We start from the raw sequence: 23,014 nt of genomic DNA, 5'->3' as shown, positions 1-23,014 counted from the left end.
AGGCTTAACAAGAAAATGGGCTTTAAGAAATAATAACTGGGATGCAATTATAAAAACTAGGTAGTAACTATTAAAAAAATGCACCAGACAATGATTACTTTATAAAATATTATTTTTGGAATATTGAAAATTTTAATTTCATTAATTGTTGCGAGCAGAATGTTTCATTGGATTTTTACGCAATATAAAATCATATTGAAATTGTATTTAAGCTGACTAAAATTTCAGGATAAAAATATTCGGATGCCATCAAAATGTGGGAAATTTTATTGAATTCTGTTTTGAACGGTTGGTTGAAATGGGTTGTACTTTTAACAAACTGTAAATGGACTGTAGTAAATTCCATTAGAATTCAAAAATGGGCTACACATTCTTACAAATCTCAAATGGGCTATAAGTTCTCTGCCACACACTTCTGGCCTTACTAAGTTGACGCGTCCCCTAAAAAACAGAGTTGACGGGTATGCAAGGCTTTGTCAACTTATAGTCAACACACGGTTCTAACAGCAGTGGCCGTTGGATGTCCATCCAACGGATGTCGTGCTTCTTCTTCGATCTCGGATATTCTAGCTTCACCCGCCCAAAAAATGATTCATACCCCTGACATCTAGGGCGCACTGTTTCGGAAGCTGACCTGTGGGCCTACTAAGTTGATGTACCAGGGGCTTTGTCAACTTAGTCAATATAAACGATTCTAGCTGCAGTGACCGTACGATGTCCATCCAACGGCCGTCATGCTTCTTCAACCTCTGGTCTTCTTGCTCCAGTCGCCCAAAGCAGCGCCGGTCGTGTTGCCTGCTCCTGCCTCCCGTGGGAGGCTGTGCTTCCGCGGAGGCCTCACTGCCCCCTACTACTCCCACCGCTGGCCAGGCCATCCCTCCACTCACCCACACCCCCTGTTATTCTGCGGCGACGGCAGCGCAGCCGAACCAGTGAACCCTCGTACTCCTCTCCGTGTGTGCATCCACTGCCGCGTCTTCCTCGGCTCCGTGTCGTCCCCTTCCTAGGCCTCGCCATCGTCCACCGTCGTGGTGCTCTCGGCGCAGCGTGGTCAACGTGGTCAAGGAACGACTTCCATCGGACGTGGACTATACGTGGAGAGGCTGACAGCTGGGTCCACGGCAGCCGCAAGGAAGTGCCTCCTTATTACGCGCAAAATAGTTACTCCTCCACCTGATAGCAGGGACCCACTGGATGGGCCATCGTATTTCATGAAAAAAATGATTCGCCCCCTGACTGCTGGGACCCACGAGCTACATCTTCGCACGCAAGGAAGTGCGTCCGGGGAAAAAAACGATTCGCCCCCCTGACTGTTGGGACCCACCAGCTACATCTTCGCACGCAAGGAAGTGCGTACAGAAAAAAAATGATTTGCCCCCCGACTGCTGGGACCCACCAGCTACACCTTCGCACGCAAGGAAGTGCGTCCGGGCAAAAAAACGATTCGCCCCCCTGACTGCTGGGACCCAGCAGCTACACCTTCGCACACAAGGAAGTGCATCCGGGCAAAAAAACAATTCGCCCCCCTGACTGGTGGGACCCAGCAGCTACACCTTCGCACGCAAGGAAGTGCGTCCGAAAAAAAAATGATTCGCCCCCTGACTGCTGGGACCCACCAGCTACATCTTCGCAGGCAAGGAAGTGCCTGACAGTCGGGACCCACCTGGTCGAAGCGTACATAGCGTTGTCATCCTGGTCGCGAACGTGTACATACATACTGGTCGATGTAGAGGCGCGCACGTGTCATAGTAGAGGCGCGCACGTAGCATGTACACGTACGTACAGCGGCCAGGGTGCAAGAAAGAAAATACGGTCATGTATGTGTACATACGGGCGGGGTCTCTCGAACGCCTAGTCGCGCATACGTACGGCGAGGGCTTGTGTTCATGGGGAGGCAACGGAATGTGTTGTGTTCATGGGGAGGCAACAGAATGCGTCATGTTCATGGGGAGGCAACGGAATGCGTCGTGTTCATCGGGAGGCAACGGAACGCGTGGGAGCCAACCGGCTGGGTCAGAATGAAATGTGTGGTCGTGTTCATTGGGAGGGCTTGGACAGAACAGGCGATGGAAACGAGGCCTCGCGTACCACACAATGGAGGAAATGTACCTCCTACGTTCCGAACGGGGTCCTGTTGATCGGGAGGGGTGTGGCGTACCGCAAAACGGAGGAAACGGACCTCCTACAGACAAAACAGGGGTCCTGTTGATCGGGAGGGGTGTGGCGTACCGCAAAACGGACGAAACGGACCTCCTACGGTCGAAACGGGGGTCCTGTTCATCGCGAGGGGTGTGGTGTACCGCAAAACGGATGAAATGGACTTGTGTTGGAGCGCTACGGTCGAAACGGGGGGGGAGAGGTGTGGCGTACCGCAAAACGGGACTCCACGGGATACTGTTCATCTCCACCGTCGACCTCCTCCAGCCTCCACGGGCTACCGTCGACCTCCTCCAGCCTCTACGGGCTCCTGTTCATCCAGCCTCCATCGCGCGCTACTCCACCGGCTACTGTTCAACCACCCCTCCACCGTCTACTGTTCATCCAGCCCTCCACACCACTGGGTCCTGTTCAACCACCCCTCCACGGCCACCCCTCAACCGTCTACTGTTCATCCAGCCCTCCACACCACGGGTTCCTGTTCATCCAGAGGCAACGCCACCGCTCACTGTTCATCCAACCCCCCCCCCCCCAGTAACGCTCACTGTTCATGCAATCGATCAGCTTCAGTTAGCAGCAGTAGCGAAGGAATCGCTCCATCGGGTTCAGTTAACAGCCATCGATCGACCGCTCGGGTTCAGTAACGCGTAGCCTGCAGTGCAATCGTTCGGGTTCAGTTAGAGCCCAACGCCTCGCTCGGGTTCATTTAGAGCCAACGCCTCGCACACACGTGCGTACGTGTACGAGAGAAACGCGCATCGCTTGACCCCCGACCTTCCACCGTAACTGGCAACTCCCCGAAATTTTTCTCCCCCTCGCTTCTACCACGGTTTTTTCCGTCATGGACGGCCCAAAGAATGTCATGCAGCTGCGTCTCCGGCCCGCCCAGGATGAAAAGCCCATTTTCTGTCATGATTTTTTGTCATATAAGTAGGATCCCACCACATCTATGATGATACTGGGTTTTGTCACAATTATCGTCATAGAAGTGTCATATGTATGACAGAAAAAAAATTCGTTCGGCCCAAAATGTCATGGATGTGTCTTTTTTTGTAGTGTCTTGGTTGTTCTGCGCGTAGGAAATTTTAATTTGCAGTCAACGCACCCTACCGTAGATCCCAACAGAAGGATCCACACCTTCCCTTTTCATGCAAATTCAATGATAATGAAACCTTAGCTTCTTATGCTAATGGTAGATATGATTACTATGATGTGGAACAAATAGAAGAATTTGTTGCTTTTATGGGTGCTTATGAGATTGAATCTATGTTTAATGCTTTTGATGACTTTGATGATTCAATTTGTAGACCTAAAAATTTAGCTATACTTGGATATTGCTATGAAAATTATAAATACAATTACTATATTAATGTTTTTAGGTGTCTAGTGGTAACGATCTGTGATCCATCTCCCGTAGCATGTTCTTGGTTGTTCTGCGCGTAGGAAATTTTAATTTGCAGTCGACGCACCCTACCATAGATCCCAACAGTGTTATCAAGGCCTCTGCTATAGGATTTGGATTCAGATCGTATGCATATTAGATATGTGGAGGCGGCAGATGAGATCTGTTGTCGTTGATAAGATCGGCTATGTGCACGGTTGATGTGATCAACTACACATGGGGATCGTTGAGGTTATGTTTTCTGATGATCGGAGTCGATGAGGTCGTGACACGATCTACCCCTACCGGTCGGTCATCCGCCATCGGGGTTAACAGTGAAACATAAATCTGAATCTGGACCGCCGTGTGCGTAGCGCCATGTATTTCGTACCCGACACACAAACCGGTAGAATGCGATTCTATGCATAACCTTGTTTTGCAGGTTTGATGTGAATAGTATGGCTCATGTGTATGTGATGCATGTGTGTAATTTATACGTGGCCTGTGTGTCATGTTTGTCAGACGGCAGGAGCCAAAGTGCTATCATTATATTGTATAACGACATGCGTGTCGACTTGTGACTATGTAAAATTCATTACTAGTTGTAGTAGTTGGATAATAGAGATCAGGTTGGTGGCTTGGTGTCCCGGCATGACAAACAAGATGGAGTTCCTAGATGGTCATCGAAGTCGGAGCCGACCTGGAAGAACGTCCATGAAGGAGCCATACTATTTCACAATATGTGTTTATTTGTGATTGTTATGCTTCTTTGTTTCTATGCATGTTAGAATGGTAGAAAGATCCATCATGAATATCAAGCGAATTGCCATCCCCGATGATGCACCTTCGCATGTCAAGTAAATCTAGTGGTGGGCTCATAAAATTGGGGTGCTGCTAGGTGTCCTTGAACTGAAGGGTTCGTGTCGGACATGGACATGCACTACATCAGGTTAACTTGACAAGGCTATCAAAATGGTTTTGGGCCTTGTGGCAAAGAAGGTTGGGAGTCGGGGTATGAGATACCTTCCCGACCGACAGGAGTGGTATAGAGATATGATTAGCAAGGAGTTGCTTACCGGATAGGTATGTTGGCTAGCAGTGATGCTAAAGCTCACTAGTCGCATGCGCTAGTCTGATCCTGAATCACTGAGAGTTTGCGGAGGGATGCTGACTTCAGTGGGAGTATTTCTGTTTAGGCGAATTACTCTACATAAACACATTGCTTAGTGATTGCATATTTTCTGTTGTAGATCAATGGCACCACCTGCTCAACCCAACTTTGCATTGAAATCAATTCGGGAAAAGGATAAACTGAATGGAACAAACTTTACCACCTGGTATAGAAATCTGAGAATTGTTCTCAAGCATGATAAAAAGGAACATGTTCTAGAGGATCCACTTCCAGAGGAACCTGCCGATAATGCTAATGCCACAACTAAGAATGCCTACCAGAAACTCGTTGATGAATCAACGGAGATCAGCTGTCTGATGCTGGCTTGTATGGAGCCCGATTTGCAACAGCATTTCGAAAATGTTGAGGCTTACGATATGATCGAGAGTCTCAAGAGCATGTTTCAGACACAGGCTAGGACCGAAAGGTTCAACGTCTGGCGATCCTTGATGGATTGCAAGCTGAAGGAAGGTGATCCACTGAGCCCACATGTGATCAAGATGATCGGATATGTGCAAGCTTTGGATCGTTTGGGCTTCCCGCTCTTGGATGAGCTGGCTACTGATGCTGTTCTGGGTTCTCTTCCGCCCAGCTATGGGACGTTCATCTCGAACTATCATATGCATGGCATGGATAAGAAGCTCACTGAATTGCATGGGATGCTCAAAGTGGCAGAGCAGGATATTAAGAAAGGCACGCATCAAGTGTTGATTGTGGAGAAATCGGCTAAGTTCAAGAAGAGTTGGTCCAAGAAAAAGGCTAAGGCAAAGGGCACGGAGACGGTAATCTCCGCCGCTGCGCCAAATTCTGGACCGGACTCGAAGACCGTTTGCTTTCACTGCAAGGAGACCGGTCACTGGAAGAGGAACTGTAGCAAGTGGCTTGCAGAGCATGGCAAGAAGGCCAGGAATGCTACTTCAGGCAAAGGTACACTTGTTGCATATGTTATAAACATTTACCTTGATGACATACCTAGTAGCTCTTGGGTATTTGATACTGGATCGATTGTTCATATTTGCAACTCGATGCAGGGGCTGGTAAGAATTAGGCGTGTGGCATAAGGGGAGATTGACATCAGGGTCGGCAACAAAGCAAGAGTTGCTGCGTTGGAGGTCAGCACGATGCAGCTCCAGCTTCGTTCCGGATTCATTATGGAATTGAATAATTGTTATTACATTCCTGCACTTTGTCGGAACATTATTTCTGCCTCATGTTTGATGAGTCAAGGTTGTGAATTCAATTTAAAGGACAATGGTTGTTCGATATTTTTGAATGGTATGTTCCACGGCTATGCACCCATTGTTGATGGGCTATTTATATTGAATCTAGAACAGGAACCGGTCTATAACGTGAATGTCAAGAGACATAAGCCTAATGAGATAAATCCGACATACTTCTGGCATTGCCGGCTAGGACACATTAGTCTGAAATGCATGAAGAAGCTCCATGATGATGGGCTCCTAACTTTGTCCGACTTTGGGTCGTTCGAGACATGTGAATCATGCTTGCTCGGCAAGATGACTAAGTCTCCTTTCGCAAAGAGTTGCGAGACGGCGTCTGAGCTGTTGAAGCTTATACACAGCGATGTGTGTGGTCCAATGAGCACAACTGCCAGAGGTGGCTATCAGTACTTCATGACTTTTACCGACGACTTGAGTAGATATGGATATATCTATTTGATGAGGCACAAGTCGGAAACTTTTGAAAAGTTCAAAGAGTTTCAAAACGATGTTGAGAATTAGCTCGGCAAGACTATAAAGCTTTTGCGATCTGATCGTGGAGGTGAGTACATGAGCCAGGAGTTTGATGATCATCTGAAAAGTCGAGGTATAGTACCTCAGCTCACACCTCCCGGTACGCCATAGAGAAACGGCATGTCAGAACGGAGGAATAGGACCTTGTTGGACATGGTCCGGTCTATGATGAGCAAATCAGACTTACCCTTGTCATTTTGGGGATACGCTTTAGAAACTGCAGCTTTCACACTTAATAGGGTACCATCAAAATCCGTAGACAAGACACCACATGAGATGTGGATCGGGAAGAGTCCCAGTTTGTCATTTTTAAAGATTTGGGGTTGTGAACCATTTGTCAAGTGACTTATGTCAGACAAGCTTACACCTAAATCGGATAAATGCATATTCGTGGGATATCCGAGGGAAACCATGGGATATAGCTTCTACAACCAGGAAGAGAACAAAGTGTTTGTTGCTTGGAACGGGGTTTTCCTTGAGAAAGAGTTTCTCAGTCGGGAGGCCAGTGGGAGGACGGTCCGACTCGAAGAAATTCGAGGACCACTCGGGGACGGCTCGGCTGGTGATGAGATCATACCGGAGTCAGTCAGGGAACCCGTAGTGGAAGCGGCACCGGAACCACGGAGGTCGGAATGATTGCGGAGAGTGCGCGATGTATTGTTGCTAGAAAGCGATGAGCCGGCCACATATGCGGAAGCAATGGTGAGCCCAGATTCCGAGGCATGGCTGGAGGCCATGAGATCCGAGTTAAAGTCCATGGATGAGAATCAAGTCTGGGACTTGGTTGATCCACCGCCTGGCGTAACAGCCATTGGTTGCAAATGGGTCTTTAAGAAGAAAACCGACGTGGATGGAAATGTTCAGATCCACAAAGCTCGGCTTGTCGCTAAAGGTTATGGACAAGTTCAAGGAATTGACTACGACGAGACTTACTCGCCGGTAGCGATGCTGAAATCGGTGAGGATCATACTAGCTATAGCTGCATATTTCGATTACGAGATATGGCAGATGGATGTCAAAACGGCTTTCCTTCATGGAAATTTAACCGAGGACATGTATATGATACAACCCGAGGGTTTTGTCGATCCGACTAGCACTAGTAAGGTATGCAAGCTCAAGAGATCCATTTATGGGTTGAAGCAAGCATCTCGGAGTTGGAACATTCGTTTTGATGAGGTCGTCACTGGTCTCGGTTTCATCAAAAGCGAAGAGGACTCTTGTTTATACAAGAAGTTAAGTGGGAGCTCGATAGTGTTTTTGATCTTGTATGTGGATGACATATTGTTGATCGGGAACAATGTTTCGATGCTAAACTTGGTCAAGGAATCATTGAATGGCAGGTTTTCGATGAAGGACCTTGGTGAGGCCGTCTATATTTTAGGCATTAAGATTTATAGAGATAGATCCAGGAGACTGCTCGGCTTAAGCCAGAGCATGTACATAGATAAAGTGTTGAAGCGGTTCAACATGAGTGAGGCGAAGAAAGGGTTCTTGCCACTCTCACATGGTATAAGGCTAAGCGAGACTCAGAGTCCTTCAACATCTGATGAGCGAAGCAGGATGAGTAGGATTCTGTATGCCTCGACAATCGGATCCATCATGTATGCCATGATATGTACAAGGCCTGATGTTGCTTTTGCAATAAGCCTAACAAGTAGATACCAGGCCAACCCAGGTGAGAGTCACTGGGCAGCGGTAAAGACTATTTTGAAGTACCTGAAAAGGACTAAAGAGATGTTCCTAGTTTATGGAGGTGAGGAAGAGCTCGTCGTAAGGGGTTACGCCGATGCTAGTTTCCAAACCGACAGAGATGATTGTCGATCACAGTCCGGATTCGTGTACGTCCTGAAGGAGGAGCAGTGCACTGGATGAGTTCCAAGCAGGATACGGTGGCCGATTCTACCACAGAAGCCGAATACATTGCGGCTTGTGAAGCTGCAAAGGAAGGTGTTTGGATCCGGCATTTTCTGGATGATCTTGGTATTTTCCCAGCCTCGGTGAAACCGTTGGACCTTTATTGTGATAATTCTGGTGCCATCGCACAAGCCAAGGAGCCGAGGAATCACCACAAGGTCAGACACATAGATCGGAAATATCACCTGATACGAAAGATCGTAAAGAATGGTGATGTAGAGTTATGCAAGATTCACACGGATGCAAATGTTGCAGATCCGTTGACTAAGCCGCTTCCACAACCCAAGCATGAGGGGCACGTTAGAGCTATGGGCATTCGATGTCTATTTGATTGACTCTAGTGCAAGTGGGAGACTGTTGGAGATATGCCCTAGAGGCAATCATGTATGATGATATTTCCTATGTGTTTATGAATAAAGATAGTCCTTGGACATTATCAATGATGTGTATCAGCAAGTACGTGACTTGTTTGTGGGACTATACATTGTATGATGACTGTCCTAAAAGGTCCCTAGTCGAAAGGGCTGTGTGGACGCGCAGCCGACTAGACTAGCATATGACACGGTCGATGGCTCGGTCTCACTAGCCATGGAGCATTGGATGCTAACCGGATAATATGGACTTGGAAAGGTCTGGTCGAATTCGACGTAGTCGGATCCGAGTCGAGATAAGGTCCGAGTCGGACAGACCCAACTATGAGACGCAGTGATATGTCATCTGTGAGTCTCTAGTACAACATACGTTCTATTTCCTAAGACCTGAGCTGACGCATGTACTCAGGATGGTGACAGACTTGCTTTGGGCCGACCAAACGCTACTCTGTGACTGGGTAGTTACAAAGGTAGGTTTCGGGTTTCTCCAGTCCCATGATGCGAGACATGGTCGAGCAAGATGGGATTTGCCCCTCCGATCAGGAGAGATATACTCTGGGCCCCTCGTGTGATCCGACCAGGATAAGCATGGCCATGCGATAGGGATTATGAGATAATCCGGTTTGTGGTCGGAATCACTGGAACGAGAAAGAGGTCGGGCTAGCACAAGGATGACAATCTCGCCTTGAGCCCGACAACATATATCGTGTGGCAAAGGGAATAGAAGTGTGACACGTTGTACAGGTTCGCCTAACCAGCTTCGTACTCTGCTTGGTGGTCGGCACGCCTTGCTAGAGGCCGCTACCAACCGTGCAGGTCGGAGGTGATCCGAACTGTGACCAAGCCGACTTGAACCTAAGGGGTCGCGCGCTTAAGGGAAGGAACCTACGAGGTCGGTTTGTAGGACACTGGTCGGATGTGATCCGAACTGTACTAGGAACGTGACCGAGTAGACTTTGGGCTTTAGGGTCCGTGCAAGGCCCAAGTGTTGAGCCTACGACGGACTCCTATATAAACTGGGGGTGCGGCACACTCATGCGATTGATCGCTTTGGCGCTGTGACTAGGGTTTGCATGTGTTGCGAATAGCCACCTCCACTCGCCGCCGACTGTGTGATCGGACCTAGCAGTCTTCCGCACGGTGTTCTTCCTGCACGCGCGGATATCGTTAGAGGCGGTGCATTTGCGCCGCTCCGGCGAACTTGTACGTGGGATCGAACGACCGGCTGTTTGAGGGAGATCGAAGAGGAGGAGACGATCCACGCGGACGCACTGCCCCAGCTCTTCTTCCGCTGCACGGCACTGCACGTCTAGTGGTAACGATCTGTGATCCATCTCTCGTAGCATGTTCTTGGTTGTTCTGCGTGTAAGAAATTTTAATTTGCAGTCGACGCACCCTACCGTACGTCCCAACAGAAGGATCCACACCTTCCCTTTTCATGCAAATTCAATGATAATGAAACCTTAGCTTCTTATGCTAATGGTAGATATGATTACTATGATGTGGAACAAATAGAAGAATTTGTTGCTTTTATGTGTGCTTATGATATTGAATCTATGTTTAAAGCTTTTGATGATTTTGATGATTCAGTTTGTAGACCTGAAAATTTAGCTATACTTGGATATTGCTATGAAAATTATGAATACAATTCCTATATTAATGCTTTTATGAAGAAATTCTCCGCTGTCCAAGAAGAGACTAATATTTTGCCGGAAGCTATGGAAGAAGAAATTGATGAAACTGTGAGCTCATTGAATGAAAAAGATGATGAGGAGAGCGAAGAACAAAAGGAGGAAGAGAGGATTAGCTACCCGTTCCCACCTTCTAATGAGAGTAACTCTTCAACTCATACATTGTTTAATTCCCCTTCGTTCTTACCGAGTGATGATTTCTATGATGATTGCTATGATCCCTTGAATTTGTTTGAAATATCCCTTTTTGATGATGCTTGCTATGCTTGTGGCCAAGATGCCAATATGAATTATGCTTATGGAGATGAACTTGCTATAGTTCCTTATGTTAAACATGAAATTGTTGCTATTGCACCCACGCATGATAGTCCTATTATCTTTTTGAATTCTCCCGACTACACTATATCAGAGAAGTTTGTGCTTACTAAGGATTATATTGATGGGTTGCCTTTTACCGTTGCACATGACAATTTTGATAGATATAATATGCATGTGCTTGTTGCTCCTACTTGCAATTATTATGAGAGAGGAACTTTATCTCCACCTCTCTATGTTTCCAATATGATAGAATAGCACGAAACTGTTTATACTATGCATTGGCCTTTACTTTGTGTGCATGAATTGTTCTTTTATGACATGCCGATGCATAGGAAGAGGGTTAGACTTTGCTATTGCATGATATATGTTACTTTGTCCTCACTACTAAATTACAAATCAATGTTAATTAAAATTGGCTTTGATATACCTTGGGATCCGGGTGGATTCATTACTTGAGCACTAAATGCCTAGCTTAATCGTTTTAAAGAAAGCGTTGTCAGGGAGACAACCCGGAAGTTTTAGAGAGTCATTTATTTCTGTTGTGTGCTTTTATATAGTTTAAAAACAAAAAAAATAAAGAGGGGAACCTAAAAACTTTTCAAAAAGGAAAGTGAAAGTAAGAAAGACAAGCATTGTTGAAGTGGGAGAGCTCCTTGAACTTTGTTCATGCTCACGGAAACTTTGTGAATCTTGATTACCGAAACTGTTAAATAAAAATAATTATCCCCTTGTACAATTCCATTGTATTATAAAAATAATGTGCCAAGGTTTGCCTTTAGGATGTTTACAATGCTTGTTGGTTTGTACGGTGCTGGACAGAAACTTTGGTTGTAGTGTGTGATTTTACATTTTTAACTGGAAGGTCAATTGGTTCTGATTCCTTTTGCACTGTATTTATATACAACTTTTTTATGTTTCGTAATTTTGGTAGAATTTTTGGGGTACCATAAGTATGGTGAGTGTTCAGATTGCTACAGACTGTTCTGTTTTTAACAGATTCTGTTTTTGATGCATAGTTTACTTGTTTTGTTGAAACTATAAATTTATATCAGTGGATTAACCCATGGAAAAGATATATTACAGTAGACACAATGCAAAAACAAGATATGAATTGGTTTGCTACAGTGCTTAGAGTGGTGATTTTCTTTATTATACTAACGGATCTTACCGAGTTTTCTGTTGAAGTTTTGTGTGGATGAAGTGTCTAATCGAGGATGTCTCGATATGAGGAAAAGGAAGAGAGGCAAGAGATCAAGCTTGGGGATGCCCGAGGCACCCCAAGTAAATATTCAAGGAGACTCAAGCGTCTAAGCTTGGGGATGCCCCGGAAGGCATCCCCTCTTTCTTCAACAAGTATCGGTATGTTTTCGTATTCATTTCGTTCATGCATTATGTGCAAGTCTTGGACCGTCTTTTGCATTTAGTTTTCACTTTTACTTTATGCACCATGCTGGTATGAGATAGTCCTTGGTTTATTTATAGAATGCTCAATGCACTTCACTTATATCTTTTGAGTATGGCTTTATAGAATGCTTTGTGTGCTTCACTTATATCATTTGATGTTTGGATTGCCTATTTCTCTTCACATAGAAAACCGCCATTTGTAGAATTCTCTTTTCCTTCACTTATATTTGTTAGAGCGTGGGAATATATTTTGTAGAAAGAATTAAACTCTCTTGCTTCACTTATATCAATTTAGAGAGATGACAGGAATTGGTCAATCACATGGTTAGTCATAAAATCCTACATAAACTTGTAAATCGCTGAATATGATATGTTTGATTCCTTGCAATAGTTTTGCGATATAAAGATGGTGATATTAGAGTTATGATAGTGGGTGGTTGTGGATTGTAGAGACACTTGTGTTGATGTTTGCAAGTCCCATAGCATGCACGTATGGTAACCGTTGTGTGACAAATTTGAAGCATGGGGTGTTTCTTTGATTGTCTTCCTTATGAGTGGCAGTCGGGGACGAGCGATGGTCTTTTCCTACCAATCTATCCCCCTAGGGGCATGCGTAGTAGTACTTTGCTTCGAGGGCTAATAAACTTTTTGCAATAAGTATATGAGTTCTTTATGACTAATGTGAGTCCATGGATTATACGCACTTTCACCTTTCCATCATTGCTTGCCTCTTCGGTACCGTGCATTGCCATTTCTCACCTTGAGAGTTGGTGCAAACTTCACCGGTGCATCCAAACCCCGTGATACGATACGCTCTATCACACATAAGCCTCATTATATCTTCCTCAAAACAGCCACCATACCTACCTATTATGGCATTTCCATAGCCATTCCGAGATGTATTGTCGTGCAACTTCCATCATCATCATATACATGACTTGAGCATTTATTGTCATATTGCTTTGCATGATCGTAAGATAGCTAGCATGATGTTTTCATGGCTTGTCCGTTTTTTCATGTCATTGCTACGCTAGATCATTGCACATCCTGGTACACCACCGGAAGCATTCATATAGAGTCATATCTTTATTCTAGTATCGAGTTGTAATATTAAGTTTTAAGTAAATAAAAGTGTGATGATCATCACTATAGAGTATTGGCCCATCAAAAAAAATAAAAAAGAAAAAAAGGCCAAAGAAGCCTAAATAAAAAAGGGGGCCAAAGAAGCCCGCAAAAAGAAAAAAAAAGAAACAAAATAAAAGGGGCAATGCTACTATCCTTTTTCCACACTTGTGCTTCAAAGTAGAACCATGTTCTTCATGTAGAGAGTCTCTTATGTTGTCACTTTCATATACTAGTGGGAATTTTTCATTATAGATCTTGGCTTGTATATTCCAACGATGGGCTTCCTCAAATGCCCTAGGTCTTCATGAGCAAGCAAGTTGGATGCACACCCACTTAGTTTTCAGTTTGAGCTTTCATACACTTATAGCTCTAGTGCATCCGTTGCATGGCAATCCCTACTCCTCGCATTGACATTAATTGATGGGCATCTCCATAGCCCATTGATTAGCCGCATTGATGTGAGACTTTCTACTTTTTTGTCTTCTCCACATAACCTCCATCATTATATTCTATTCCACCTATAGTGCTATATCCATGGCTTGCGCTCATGTATTGCGTGAGGGTTGAAAAGGCTGAAGCGCATTAAAAAGTATGAACCAATTGCTCGGCTCGTCATCGGGGTTGTGCATGATGGGAGCATTTTGCGTGACGAAAATGAAGCATGGCCAAACTATATGATTTTGTAGGGATAAGCTTGCTTTGGCCTTGTTGTTTTGAAAAGACATGATTGCTTTACTGGTACGCTCGAAGTATTATTGTTTTATGTCAAATGATAGACTATTGCTTTGAATCACTCGTGTCTTAATATTCATGCCATGATTAGACATATGATCAAGATTATGCTAGGTAGCATTCCACATCAAAAATTATCTTTTTTATCATTTACCTACTCGAGGACGAGCAGGAATTAAGCTTGGGGATGCTGATACGTCTCCGTCATATCTATAATTTTTGATTGTTCCATGCCAATGTTCTTCAACTTTCATATACTTTTGGCAACTTTTTATACTATTTTTGGGACTAACATATTGATCCAGTGCCCAGTGCCAGTTCCTGTTTGTTGCATGTTTTATGTTTCGCAGAAAACCAATATCAAGCGGAATCCAAAAGGGATAAAAATAGACGGAGAATTATTTTTGAATATTTGGGATTTTCCGGAGGAAGAATCAGTGCGAAACGGTGTCCGGGGTGGCCACGAGATAGGGGGGCGCACCCCAGGGAGGCAGGCGCGCCCTGGACTCTCGTGGGGCACCCATAAGGCGGTTGATCCTCTTCTTCTGCCGCAAGAAAGCTAATTATACAAGAAAAATCTGGGCGAAAGATTCACCCCAATCGGAGTTACGGATCTCCAGATATAAAGGAAACGGTGAAGGGGCAGAAACAGGGAACGCAGAAACAGAGAGATAGATCCAATCTCGGAGGGGCTCTCGCCCCTCCCAAGCCATGGGAGCCAAGGACTAGAGGGGAAGCCATGGGATCCCGTAGATTTTATTTACATGCTCTTTATTATCTTGCAAACCTATCCTATCACGCCTACAAAGTACTTCTAGTTTCATACTTGTTCTAGGTAAAGCGAATGCCAAGCGTGCATAGAGTTGTATTGGTGGTTGATAGAACTTGAGGGAATATTTATTCTACCTTTAGCTCCTCGTTGGGTTCGACACTCTTACTTATCGAAAACTATTGCGATCCCGTATACTTGCGGGTTATCAAGACACCCCCTCGCCGAAGAGGTGGGGAGAGTGCAGCCGCGGGATACACATACGACTTGCAACACGACCTAGCCAGTAAAGTTGGTCAGACCAGATCAATCTATTGATCAAGGGGTCGTGCCCCGGCATGAGACAATGGCTATGAAGCCGGCGTGATGACTGTTACTATGTTCGGGATCAGAACCAAACTCAGATGTCAGTCAATCTCCGCCACGACATTGCGTGATACAGAGGGGCCGCACACCCCCTATGCTTCACCGATGAGGTCATGGAACATCAATTTCCGGAGGGGTTTAAACCCGTAAATATCGAACAGTACGATGGAATGATGGATCTGGCCATCTGGATTGAAGATTTCCTTCTCCACATCCACATGGCTCGAGGAGAGGACCTCCACGCCATTAGATATCTTCCTCTAAAGCTGAAAGAACCTGTACGGCATTGGCTAAATAGTCTCCTAGAAAACTCCATTGGAACCTGGGAAGACTTGGAGGATGCTTTTAGGGCTAACTTTCAGGGCACTTGTGTCCAGCCACTGGATGCTAACGGCTTGAGTCACATTATTCAGCAGCCAGGCGAATCAGCCCGCAAGTTTGGAATCGGTTCTTAACTAAAAAGAATCAGATCGTAGACTGTTCGGACGCCTAAGCCTTAGCGACCTTGAAGCACAGCGTCCATGACGAATGGCTCGCCTGACACCTTGGGCAGGAGAAGCCGAAGACCATGGCAGCCTTAGCGGCACTTATGACCCGCTTCTGTGCGGGTGAAGACAGCTGGCTGGCTCGTAGAAGCAACAGCTCAGGTGACCCTGGCACCTCCGAGGTGCGGGACGGCAATGGTAAACCTCGTCGCAATAAAAACAAACGTCAGAACAACGACAACACAGACGATACGACAGTTAATGCCGGATTCAGCGGTCCTCAGTTCGGTCAGCGAAAGAAACCTTTCAAAGGCAATAGAGACGAGCCGTCCAGCTTAGATTAAATCCTCGAGATGCCCTGTCACATTCATGGCACACCTGATAAGCCTGCAAATCACACCAACAGGAATTGTTGGGTTTTCAAACAGGCCGGCAGGATAAATACCAAACATAAGGGAAAAGGGCCTCCAAGTGAAGACGATGATGAACCCCTTCAGCTGAACACCAGGGGTGAGAAGCAATTTCCCCCCGAGGTGAAGACAGTGAACATGACATATGTCACTCATATCCCCAAAAGGGAGCGCAAACACGCATTACGAGACGTCTATGCCGTAGAGCCTGTAGCTCCCAAGTTTAACCGATGGTCAGCATGTCTGATCACTTTTGATCGGAGGGACCACCCGACCAGCATCCGTCATGGGGGTTAGGCCACCCTGGTTCTTAATCCAATCACTGACGGATACCACCTCACTAGAGTCCTTATGGACGGAGGAAGCAGTCTCAACTTGATCTATCAAGATACTGTCCGTAAGATGGGGATCTACCCATCACGAATCAAGCCTAGTAACACTACCTTTAAAGGTGTGATACCAGGAGTGGAGGCCCGTTGTACAGGCTCAATCACACTGGAAGTAATATTTGGCTCCCCAGATAACTTTCGCAGCGAAGAGTTAATCTTCGACATCGTCCCTTTCCGCAGTGGCTACCATGCACTACTCGAACAAACTGCTTTCGCCCGCTTTAATGTAGTCCTACATTATGCTTACTTGAATCTCAAAATGCTTGGACCTCATGGAGTTATTACAGTCAATGGTAACATGGAGCGATCACTCCATACTGAAGAGCACACCGTGGCCCTTGCAGCCAAAGTGTATAGCTGCTTTATCAAGCCGAATAGTTCATCGGCCAATAAATCCAACGACGTATCCAAATGAGTCTGGTCTGCCCATAATTGCGATAAGTCAACGCATCCGGACCTTGATTAGCAGTTCGGCCTCTGCCGACCACCCCACCAGGTCACAGCTTACATACTGCGCATACATAATTATGCACTAAAAATATCTTGGGCAGCGTCGGAGGCACACTGTGGATTAGGTCCACTACAGGACTGCATATATCCTTTCCTTTTAACACAGGTTCATTGAGAGACCCACTTACAAGATGGATGTCACAGGAGATCCTTTTAAGGTTGGCACGTCCCAACCATCAAATGCTCCTCTCAAAGGACTTACTACTAAGGAGGAAAGGCGCAGACATGCGGCAGGGCATCATTGGAGTTTCTTTTCCGAACTATGGTTTCTAGGCCATGTGTTACACTTTCCTGTGGCACCCCGGCTCAGAGAAAATGGAACGCCCCGTATTCCAGCCCAGAGATCGAGGAGAAGTCTTTTGGAATACGGCACTGCTTAGCATAGAACAAATCAGCTCTTTATTACAATCTATATGGGTACAAGGGGGTACATCGGCACGGCGAAACCATGCGTGTCATGGTTGCTCCATGCAAGCAGCAGAACATCACGAAGCAATGGAATGACTACTAGCAGCGAAACAGCGAAGACGGTGATGAACTCCACTCCGCAGGGACTCTGGCTGGAATGCTTATCCTAGCTCGCAAACAAGGAATCCACTGCAAACAAGCAATCAAATCTGGCATGACCTGCAAACTGGCATGACACGCCACGTCCATACATTGAATGTACTTGCAAGCTCACAGCAACCAAAGCAATCAAGAGAAATAATAGCATGGCAATTATAGATTATTAAGCATTGAGGAACACGATTCTATTAGAACAACATAGCATGAACAACATGATACAACTAGAACAATACGAGCATGGCATAAACATATGAACATGATGAGACTAGCATGCAAGATGATGAAACTTTCATGCACCAACTTACTCTACTCGGGTTATCTCGTAACCATCACCTGCACAAACTTACCATCACGGACATCACACGAGCATCTTAGGATCCAATCAAGCTTGGTATTAACAATATCGTAGTAATCATTTATGACCACAAGGAGATTGACTTTTATCCTTGACTCTCGTATAACACCACAAATATCCAACGGGTCGGTATTCACGATACCATAGTGATCCTCTTACGATCACATAAATATCAACCAACTTCTTTCATCATCGAACCGAGGTTGTTATTCAGCACATTATTATAACTATTGACCCACAGTGTGACCAACTACGAACTGGGCCCATATCCGTGGGCGCTGCTATCGATAGATTTAACACACACACACTCTGCAGAGGTTAGCACACTATACCCACACCACGGAACTTTGGCCTCGCACTCCCATTCGGGTGGACCAAAGTGTTCCGATAAAACCGTCCTACTGCCATGACACTCTCCCGGCCACTCTGACCAACTTCCCTTTGGGCTAAGTCCTGGGTGGCCCCGTGCGTACCAAAGGCACCAACGGCCACCGTCGTGGCAAAACGGTCCCAAACGGGGACAAGGATCCATACACAACAATGGGCACACAAGGCTTATGCAGTCCTACCTGATCAGGGTAGCGCCCACGCATAACCTTCCCTCGGGGCAGGCACCAATGAGAGGCATGACAATAGACCCAGTTAGGACCCCCCCCCATAGGGTAAGCGTGGTTGCACTAGTCAGATCAATATGGTGGCACCATGACTCAGCCAACAGTTGTTGAAGTTCAATTTAATCCAGTTAAACTTGATTGCAATATGCTGAGCCATGATAAAATAACATGGTGCATGAACATGATATCAAAATAGGCATGGAGGTGTAACGTAATCAATGATCATAACAACAACATTTAATCATTTATCCAGATGAGCATGGCATACTGAAGAGCATGAATATCGCAACTAGAACACTACTCATAGCATAACATGATCACTAGCATCAACAATAAATACCATGCAATAACATAACGATAAACTACCATGCAAGCATTTAACCAACTGGGTGCAAAGGAACATGTATAACAAATGTACTCGGGACAGACGATAGTCATGCACCTAAGACCATCACCAACATGTACTATTTCCAAGCATTGCCAATATTAACGTAATACTAGCATGAAGAACATAATAACAGAGTGCAAGAAAACATGACGGTAAACACAGATCCATAAGCATAACCGAAATAACGATAGCAGAAGCAAAACAATCAAATAGTTATTAAAGATTCAAGTTGGAAACCAATGCTTCTGCATGGCTATCATGCAAATGGTGGTTGTGGCTTGCCTGGGGATGAAGAAGGCTCCGGGGAGAAGTGTGGAACGACCGCGGAAAGAATCGCCGGAAAGGGTACTCTCTCGGAGGGGGCTGATTAGGGGCAAGGTCAAAATGGTCATTTCCAGAATGCTTACACATGGTAAAAATGGTACCAAAAGTTTGGGCTCGACGAGACAAAGACGTGGACGTTGGATTCACCTCATTCGGAGTTACGGTTGCGGAGTTATGAGGTGTAGAAGATCATGGACTATTCTGTAAAAATAATATTCATAGTCGGGTCCCTGAGTGGATAAGGCAGAGGCGTAAAATTAGAAATACGCTTTCGGCAGATGAAAACGCATAGCCCAAATGCGTCTCCACTTATCTGACGTGGCAAGGCGGGGCCGGGGCTGGTCAACGCTGACGTGCGGGACCCATGGGCTGTGGGGCCCGTCACATATCCAGCTAGGCAGGGCGAGGCCGGGCCTTGTGCCGCTTACAGGTGGGGCCCGTGCTGCCTCTCTCTCTCTCCTCCCTCTCCTCCTTCTTCTCCAGCTCCATGTCGCCCACAGAACAGAAGACCGGGCCAGCCCCGACGAGGCTCACCGGCGGCACCGGCCACCATCAGGGGGCCAAGGCGGTCCAATTCGGAAAGTGCCCGAATGCCGAGGAGCTAAGAAACGGGCGAGGCACTATCCGCGGCGGACAGAGGTCTCGGCTGGAGTTGGGCTCGGCGCTCCGGTGGTACAGGTGGGGGCTGGAGACGTGGGTTGGCTTCTAGGTGCTCGAGGGGATCCTTGGTGGTGTAGAGGGGGAGGCCTAGCGTGCCAGAATTGGGAGGTGACAGAGGCGGCGGTGCTCTTCGGGGCACGGCCCTAGGGTGGCTCCGGTGATGGGTGGGTGGGGTGGAGATGCTCTCTGGGAGGAGGGGAATGCAATGGAGGGGTCAAGCGAAGGAGGGGAGGGCAGTCGTGCTCGAATTTGAGCCAAACAGAGCGGCGTCCATGGCGGCAATGAAGGGCAATAGGAGTTTCTCGAGCTCGGGATAGTGGCTAGGCGGGACTAGAGGAGGGTGGGGAGGCTGGTGGTGAGGTCGAGCGGCCTCGGGGTGGGCTTATATAGCCAGAGCAGCGAGGGGGGAGGTGGCACGCGTGCGACTACATGCCCGTGCTCCGCCAATGGGCACGCATGGCCAAGGGTCATGGGGAGGCGCAGCAAGGCGACGGGGAAGACGCGGACGAGCACTAGGGGTCACGGAGACAAGCGGAGCTCGAGGACAAGGAAGGAAGAAGCCAATAGAAGGGAGAAGACGATGGTCGGCTACAGCGCGCGCACTGTGCGGTGAGAGGGACGGCTCACCGGAGAAGAAGACGGAGGGGGCAAGGGCACAGGGCGACACAGTCGATCACAAGGAAGCTACTGGACATGGCTGGGATTCGAGAAGGAACGAACGAGCACAGCGCCGAGGTCTTGACAGAGCGCATTTAATGCATGCCAGGGTAGTGGTCACCGCGTGAGCTGGTGCATACGACGTGTTCTAGCCGAACTGCCCATGTCTAATGTATTTACCTTAGTGCCCTGAGTCTAAGCAAGCAACAAGTCGGTCTAGGGGCAAAGAAGTGATTGGCAGAAGGATCCAGGAGACATGAACATAAAGGTGTTTGTGCTGCGGGGAGACAAACATAGAAAGAGGCAGAAGCTAATCTTTGGTAGGGCTTTATCACACTCAAAGAACACCGTGATGACCAAGTATCAGCCCAAATGGAGGAGTCTAGAAGGGGTTGCTGTAGAAAGTGCCATAATGGCCAGAAATGGGGATTTGGATGATGCACTCACATGGAGTATCAACTTAATCTCAACTTGGGCAAGGCACAGTTATTTGATCATATGAAGATGCTGAAAAAGGTTTCATACCATTTGGATAAACCAAAATGGTACTTGCTTCACAAGCATTTCCACTGACCAGAAACTTGCAGAAATTCTAGAGGGAAAATGGCTAGATGAAATATGGCCAAAGTGGGTGGAGATATGTTATATGGATAAGGGAAGGCCTAGAAAAATTTACAGCCATAATGGAGCAAGATAAAATATACTTGCTTCACTAACTGAAATTTTGGAGAGAATCAAAAATTTGAAATTGTGCTCACATGGAGGCATTACATGAGCTCAACTTTGATGGAGGGCTATGATTTGATGATATGAAGGACCATGCAAAATTGCAACTCATTTGGATATGCCTAGCTTGTACCTCCTTTACAAAGCTTCTTTCTGGACAGAAACTTTGGAAAATCATAATTAAATGACTACTAGGCAAATGAGGTTCATTTTGGCATGTGGCAATGATATTGACAGGAAAATATGTCCAAGGAGTTTGAGGTCAATTGGGCAAAGGAAAATAGCACTTGCTTCACAATGTGCCATTTAGGGCAGAATAGGAAATGAATTATTTGAGCATGATGCTAAACATGGCAAATGAAATGTTTTGCCATATTTGAAAAATATATGACCCAAACAATTTATGAGAATTATTTGGGAGTTTTAGGAGTGATGGAAATATAGGTTGCTTCACAACCTAGGGCAAATTGAGTTATTCCTTGAATAGAAAAGGAATATTCCTAATAAAAAGAATATTGGGATTTGGGCTAGGATGAAAATGAAAGGGTCTATGTAAGGATTTGGGAATGAAAAGCCACTCTGGGAGCAAAGAAGAGGGCATCTTCTTCAGTTTCCAAACCACAAAGCCACGGAAAAAGAAAACTCGGGCAAAAACCTCAGGAAAAAAAAGAATAAAGAAAGGGCCAAAAATCAGGCTGTTACAAACCTTACCCCCTTAAAGAAATCTCGTCCTCGAGATTTGGTTGCTCAGGGAACAAGCCTGAATATATCTAACCTTAAGGAAACCGTTTCCAACTCGGGTATCTTTTTTTTCCTTTATTGTTGTTCCCACAAAATTTTATTTGACTGGCTGACTGTCTCTGAGGTTGTATCCACATTCTGACAGATCTTTCCTCACATATTCACATTATATATACTGGCTCCACTTCTTTTCATATCTGCTAACTTTTCTGAGATTACCCTGACCGAAATATATGTGTGTCTCACAAATCCGAGGGTGATTTCTGATGGCTGTGTCTGTACTGACAATCTTCCATAAATTGGTGACCAGATTTTCCTAATGAACACCCAAGCTCTGACTCCTTGCATTGGGTTTCTCCACTAAAGGCAGGTCCTTCGGGTTCGGAACTGTGAGTTGAGACATAACCATTTCCTAACAGATTCTGACTCACCGCAGAAGCTTCTGAACCATCTTAACTGGTTCCACTTTATGATATTATCCACAGACTTGACTGATGGTGGTTCTGACAGACGAGATTTTATCCATGCCAAGCTATCCTTTGGTGATTCTCATAATTGAGGGCACATGCTTCGAGACTATTATTCACGTTCTGATTTCTCATTCTGTCGGTCAGTCCATGGGGATAGTAGGTTATGTGATGCTTCACCATAGTTGCTGGAGTCATACTATTGAATTGACCTTTGATCTGACTTCAGAAACCCAGGTATTCGATACTGGCAAATCTGAGCACATGCAGTCAGCTGAGCGGGCCGTCTGGATATGAGGTTCCTTACATAATTGAGTAGGCCCCTTAGGTGGATATCCATGGTGATCCATACTGACTCAGACTGTCCAGGGTATCTGCACCATGTGGGTCTTGCAACAACTTTTAGTCTTGCTCCTTCATTACAGCTTTCTTGTCTGGATCCTTGGGTGAAGGAGCGGGGTCATATTATTTCTCTGTGTGACCATAGCTTCTGTCGGGGGCAATATTTTGACATGCGTACTCTTATCCTCATTTCTTGACATGGTAGCATTATTGGAATGGCAGGTTC

Source organism: Triticum aestivum, chromosome 2B (genome assembly GCF_018294505.1).
Source record: "Triticum aestivum cultivar Chinese Spring chromosome 2B, IWGSC CS RefSeq v2.1, whole genome shotgun sequence".
NCBI classification, from domain to species: Eukaryota; Viridiplantae; Streptophyta; class Magnoliopsida; order Poales; family Poaceae; genus Triticum; species Triticum aestivum.
This window is presented reverse-complemented; position numbering follows the sequence as displayed.